At 41.4% G+C, this 7,078-nt stretch overlaps 1 pseudogene; it reads right to left on the bottom strand.

The window, feature by feature from the left end:
- Window positions 1–4,963: 4,963 nt before the first annotated feature.
- On the bottom strand, window positions 4,964–6,060 carry LOC101286200 (F-box only protein 28-like; annotated as a pseudogene).
- Between the last annotated feature and the right edge of the window lie 1,018 nt (window positions 6,061–7,078).

The following is a 7,078-nucleotide window of genomic DNA, read 5'->3' on the forward strand; positions in this document are numbered from 1 at the left end:
TGATTTGAGGAATTTGGTTCCACTCATGGTGAGAACAGTCAGTGGGAGGGGGAGTCTGAGGTTTTAAGTGAGGAGATTTTTCTTTGAAGAATCTGGGAAGACGCCATTGATGCCGTGCCCCAGTCCCCTCCGTGCACCTATGAGCTCACCTGTGGCAGGTGGACAGTTCCTGAGCATGCCCACAGCCTCCCATTCCGCCAGAGGGCTTTCTCCCTCACTAGGGGGGCTTCCTCATCCTGCCACCAGGGGCAGTCCTCACCCACTGAAGGGCGACATTTGGTGACTAAGGCCTCTCCCTGGAGCTGTTCTGAGTGTCATTCTCAGTTTCTCAGAGGGTCTCCAGAAGGACTTAACCCCAGTTGCCTGCAGAGGTAGCCTTCATGAAGGCACACTTTTGGCTTTATTCCTCAGGTCTTACTTTCCATATCCCCACACTGTTTCCTTGGATCACTTTCCAAATAAATTGCCTACACCCAAGTCCTCGTCTCAGGGAACTAAGATGGAAAGCTTTCTCCCTGCGGGAGAAGTGGGAAGATGGCTTGAAGGTCAAGGAGAGGATCCAGAGCCAAGCAGAGTGGGAAGTACTCTGAAGTAGCAGAAGAAATAAGGATCTTACTACCTAACCAGGGTCAGTGCTGGAGGGAGTTCAAGACATTGAGCCTCAAGTCATCTTGGGGTCTAAGCTGCTGCCCTTCGGAGTGGAGGGGAGCTTACAGAAAGGGAATGCTGTTGGGAAGGTGAGTCAGAGGGGAGAATGTGTGGATGGCTTCTGAACAGAAGAGGGAACGGGAGACTGAAAGCACGGGTTGGCATTCAATATCCAAGTGTCATCGTTTTTGCTGAAGAATTTTACATATGAGAGCGTGATTATCTTCCTGAGGGAATCAGAACATTTAGTCAGCACCTGCTGCCTCTTAGCTACTTGCGAGGTGACCCTACTTCCAAGTCGAAGGTGACTTTGCCCCTGTTGTCCGCACATCATGAATGATTAAGGGACAGTTGGTGAAGCGTGAACTAGCCTATTACTTTGGAGGTTATCCTCTGTGTAGAAGGCTCTCTAGGTTTTATGTCACATTTAACAATCCTGGAAAAATACAGAAGCTTGAATTCAACTCTGTTAATGATAGACTGTCCTCTGACAATTTTTTTTTTCCTTCAGAAAACCTCATTTGACTCCATTTCCTCAAATACTTATGCCAAAAACTAAACAACATTCGATTCCAAGTTGCGTCTTCAGATTTAGATAACAGTGATGAACATGTTTACAAATGTGATGTGAATGTTAGCTGACACTCCTCCCCCATCCATCCTTCTCCTCCTTCCACTGTAATGGAGTTGAGCTGGGCACACGGCTGCCTAGTTGAAAATCAAATCTCAAGCCCTCCCTGCTACAGGGTGTGGCTGTGAGACTCAGCTCTGCCCAGCAGAATGTGGGTGGAAGGCATGTGAACAACTTCTGCTTCACTTCGTTTAGGAGAAAGTCTCTGGGTTTAGCTTGTTCACGCTTCCTGCTTGCTACCCTGGTGCTACTTACAGAAGCCTCAGATGCCACATGTTGAATACAGCGTGTCTGCATTAGCCTGGCTCCCTGAATGACTGTGTGGAGGAAAGCTGCTTACTGACCTGGAATGCCCACCTTGGACTGAACTATCTCAGAGGGAAATGACCATCTTTGTTCTTAAACTCATATTATTGTTAGGTCTCATGCTATGGCAGCTTGATTCTTGTGCTCTATCATGCATACACTTCTATAAATACTTCTATATTTCCTCTGACTCCATCCTGGTCTCTAATCTGGTTGGTGTGGGCTAGTTTAGAGCTTCCAAGATGATTACAGACACTTGAGTTTTACCCTGACTGAGTAAAGATTATCATTGTAGGGAGTGTTTGCTCCTCCCCTCAGCCCCCTTCATTTCCCCAAGAAGAGTATTAAACACTGGAAAGGCTGAAGTGTCATTGTGCCCTTGGGCCTTCCTGCACTCTAGGGAATTCATGAGGCTTAAGCAGCTTCTTAAGGAATGAAGGGAAGAAGGAGAAATTGAAAAGACCAGACCGAAAGTTTTGGCCAGGTAAGATGAAATTCCCGTTCCCACGGATAGTTTTATATAAGTGGGAATGCTAGCTGGTTTCCATCTATTTTTGCAAATGCACTGCTTTTCTTTCATTTCCAGGCAGAGAGAGACAGAGATACATAGACAGACAGAGGAGAAACAGATAGAGACTGGGAGACCTCAGATAGCGAAGAGATGGAGAGAAATAGACATGGGGATAAAGACACAGAGAAAAAAACCCAAATAATATCTATTAGATATACAGAGAAAGAGTAACTCTAAAATGAAAACTATGTTAAAAAGGGGTCTGTAACTCTCTGAACTTTTATTGAGTAGGAAGATGTGAAATATTTTGAGATTGCACCTGGAATTTACCATCTCTGTGGACAGGGAAAGTGATTTATCGGGACTCACGTGAGTTCCATGAATTATTTCACCGGTGCAAATCTTTGAGAGACTTTTAAAATGAAGCTTAGCGTTAGAATGGTAAGGCCAAAAGGAGAAGAAAACACTTAAAGAGTTAATGAACAAACAAGTTTAGGAGAGATAGAAAACTCAGGTAAAAAATGACTCCCACCCAGAGCATTCCCAGGGGCAATAGGGGAATTTTGAGTTAGAAACAGGAGTTGTTTTCTTCTGTCTAGCTTGCCAGGATTCATGTAATTTGACTACCATTTTCCCTTTACATTTGACTACTATACACAATTTTGATAAATAAATGATTATTTAGATTTTTTTAAAAATTGAAGTATAGTTGATTTACAATGTCATGTTAGTTTCAGGTATACAGCACAGCCTGAAGACAAAATGACTCCTTTAAAAAAGATCACAGGGTGGATAAAGAAATAAATAAATATTCTTTTTCAGATTCTGTTCCCTTGTAGGTTATTACAAAATATTGTGCTAACAGTAGGTCCTGTTGTTTATCTATTTTACATAGAGTAGTGTGTATATGTTAATCCCAACGTCCTAATTTATCCCTCCCTCCCCCTTTCCCTTCAGTAACCATAAATTTGTTTTCTTTGTCTGTGAGTCTCTTTTTGTTTTTATTTTTTTTAATTTTTTTTTGGAACTTGTTTATTTTAAAATTACCTTCCCAAAAAACCATGAAACACTTGGATGTTATTTTATGGCTTTTCATTGAAAACATACTACACTGTAAATGGAGTTTCAAAGTTAGAGAAAGAATTGATCAAAATCTAAGGACAAGATTATGTAAGGACAATGTTAAAAATGGATAAGAAAAAGTTTCATTTGGTGAGGTTAATCTAAAGGATGCATAACCATGTCATGTTGGACAGATAAAAAAAAGTAGTGACCTTGTACTTTTACTCAACTAAGGTACTTACCAACACCTTAGGTTTTATACAGGTGTCAAACTCCCACCTGGAAAGGGATAGTTTTCTATACTACACCTAATTTTACCTTAAATAACTGAAGCCCGAGGCAACAGTTGTTTAAAAGAACTAACAGGCAAATAATGACTACATAATTTAGTACATTAAAATAAAACTAGGACAGTAATAGTTGTATATTTTGTATATTCAAAAATATACAACTGGGGAAAATAACCACTGTACACAGTTTGGAGGTTGTTAAAGTGACCACTTAGAAGGTTGAACAGCGCAAGACATGCTTCTCCAGTTACAAGCTCAAAACAGGAGTGCAAACGAAATTAAAGCTTTTGTTTAAAGTTGCAGGATAGGGAAAGCTTGAAATTAATAATAAAATGCTTCCCTCGGGTCATCCCCCGGAAATGAAGTGATCAAAATGCTTTTTCATAGTATAATTTTCTTCAGTGAACTTTCTTTCAATGGCAAAACTGCATCCCACAGGTTGGGTTTCCTACTCACACCACTTGTCATGACCACATTTGATCAATGAGCATACACAGTGGTGAGTAAGGAAGAATACTAGTTGCCAGAAGTCTAACATCAATGTAAAGAATTTGGAGTTCTGCCTTAGCCAGTGTACCTGAACCCTGCAGAGAATAGATAAAGCAATGGGCTTTAATACTCTCTTATTCTTGTAAAACTGGAGGACAAATGGACATACAAATACCACCCCGCCCCCAGAGGCAAGCTGTTGTGGTGGAAGATGTTAAGCACTTAAATGAACTAAGATGCTGCTCTAAAAAGTGGAGAAGTGTAGAGGTTCAAGATCAATACCAGTGCAAGAGCTTTTTAAGTGAGTTGACTAGGCAGTGCATGCATCCATCCATGCAAATGTAGCACATGGCCCCAAAAGAGAACTGAAAACATGTATATAACAACTGGGTAAGTCCCTTGCCAGTAGTTTATAAAAATATATAGTAAATACTGTAGAGGTCCCTTCTACAGCCAATACTATGGAATTCCATTTTAGTTACCCATTACTTCAATACCAAAAAGCATTTACTACTTTTCAGACATTCCAGACAAAGGTCACTTATAACAAAAAGTCAACTTTTTTTTAAAAAACAAGATATTGTCCATTTAAAAAGTAGGTCTTTTCTTTCAAGTGAACAGGACATTTTATGTATTAAACTTAACTTCTAGTCTGTCAAGACTGGTTTAAGATCCTTATGTAATGTGCATATATGCAGAAACAAATAAACTTGCTTTAAACATTATCTGCACGGAAATAAAATTAACTTCTCAAAACCTGATAGGATAGGTCTGGTTAGTACAAATCTATTGCAAAATAAAAGGATTCTGTGCATCAGTTCAACCAGGAGAAGCAGGAAAAGACTGTCCCAACCATGAGAGTTCAAGTTTACGTTGTGTTCTGAAAGCCTAGAGCTAAGGGACACCATGTTGCTCACAGTGTCCTGATATGCAGAACTGCTCAAGCTACGAAGTCAGGGCTTCCTCTGGAGCTAGAAGCACATTCTGGTTTCTATTTCGGAGATGTTTAGATTTCCTAAGAAGAGTCTATGGCTTCTGTGGCCTTTTTTCATTTCCAAGGAGATCTTCATTCTGCCCAGAACCTGAGGAGTCTCCTACTGCACTTTCCATTACTTCTCACAGTTTGCTTTCCAGCTCTGTCAACCGTGCGTTCTGTTCACCTATGATCTGGGTCTGCTCTACTGTTCACCTACAATCTGGGTCTGCTCTAGCAGTTTCTGGTCCTGGTCTTGAAGCTGTTTCTGCTGTTCTTGCTCTTTGGTGCGAAGCTCAGAAATTTCACGCCTGAGAACAGTCACCCCAGCACCATTTGTCTTAACCTGCTGCTGGAGTTTGGTAACCTCTTGTCTTGAAGGGTTTTGCTTGGAGAAGAGTTGCATTGTTGTCAGGGCTACAGAAGGTCCTGGAACTGGAGGAGAGCCCATGAGCCTTCCAGATACATCTGATCCTGGTAATTTCCTCTTTAGAACTGGAACAATCTTTTCATCGAAGTATTCTGTTGCCATGGAGGAAATATCCCTTAACTCTTGAAGTACTTCATGAGCTCGCTGAGGGGCTCTGGTAGAATGGACATATCTCAACACATGATAAATCTCATCAATCACCTTTCCTGGGATGAAGCAACAGAGATTGGAGTCCACATGCTTCATGAAAGTCACATTTAAGAGAGACAGCTTTGTTTCAACGGCAGCGAGGATGTCTGCATGAGGAGCTAATGAACGGTTTCTCCTTTCTGACTCTCTCCTTGGGAGTTGTGCTTTAACTTGTTTCTGACATGGATTATGGTACCTCTCCACTTTTAGAAATCCCTGATTCAACATTCTCTGCAGACCAAGTCCATTCTTTTACAAACCAGGTGGAGCTGGCTAATTTCATCCTGGGACATAAAGCTGGGGATGTTTTCGATGGCTACGATGGACAGCGCCATGAGCATGTTGTTTTGAGGCAGCTGGTCCGGAGCCAGCGCCGAGGCTGGGGGCGCCTGGGACCCCGGCTGCAGGGGCTGGGGCGGGCGGGGTCGGTGAGGGCAGTCGCTGGGTAGAGCCGATGGCGGAAGGGGAGCCGCAGTCGCCGTGGCCACCGCCTCCTTCCTCAGCCATCCGCTCCTCCGATGCCGCCGCCATCTTGGGGGTTTGATTCCTTCCTCTCTGTTTTTAAATAAGTTCATTTGTATCTTTTTTTTTTTTAAGATTCCACATATAAGTGATATCATATGGTATTTGTCTTTCTGTGTCTGACTTACTTCACTTAGTATGATCATCTCTAGGTCCATCCATGTTGCCGCAAATGGTGTTGTTTCATTCTTTTTTATGGTGATTATTTAGAGTTTTTATGAAAAATTTCAAACATATAGCAAAATTTTAAAAATTCAAACGCAAACACCATTTTTTCCTATTACACAGCAATATTGTTAGTTACAAATTAGCTGGGCTATTAGGACTGTCAGTTACCACGAAATTAAAAATGATTCTACTCATTTTTAAAAAATGTCAAACTCAAATAGAAAATGTCATGCAATATATAAATTACTAACAGGCCTCTGGTGCAGAGAATACATATATACTTATCACCGAGATTCACCATTAACATTTTAATATAGTTATTTAACCACATATCCATCCCTCTACCCACCCATTAATCTATCTTTTTATTTATTTATTTATTATTTTTATTATTTTTTTTGCGGTATGCGGGCCTCTCACTGTTGTGGCCTCTCCCGTTGCGGAGCACAGGCTCTGGACGCGCAGGCTCAGGGGCCATGGCTCAAGGGCCCAGCCGCTCCGCGGCATGTGGGATCTTCCCGGACCGGGGCACGAAGCCGTGTCCCCTGCATCGGCAGGCGGACTCTCAACCACTGCGCCACCAGGGAAACTCTAACCCATCTTTTTAAAATTCATTTTAAAGTAAATTATAGACATCAGTACACTATTCCCTAAATACTTCAGTATGCATATAATTTAATAGAGTTCAAGAAAATATTTATTTTTATAAAGCACTTCAAGAACAGTTCTTATTAAATTGATCGGGATTAGATTTTGTGTGCAATTTTTAGATAACTGGGGCTATGTCTACATTTAAATTCGCTGAATAAACATAGGGGTGGAGAAGACTACTAGGTGTGGGGTGAAAAAATTAAATATT

Source organism: Orcinus orca, chromosome 5, assembly GCF_937001465.1.
Source record: "Orcinus orca chromosome 5, mOrcOrc1.1, whole genome shotgun sequence".
NCBI classification, from domain to species: domain Eukaryota; kingdom Metazoa; phylum Chordata; class Mammalia; order Artiodactyla; family Delphinidae; genus Orcinus; species Orcinus orca.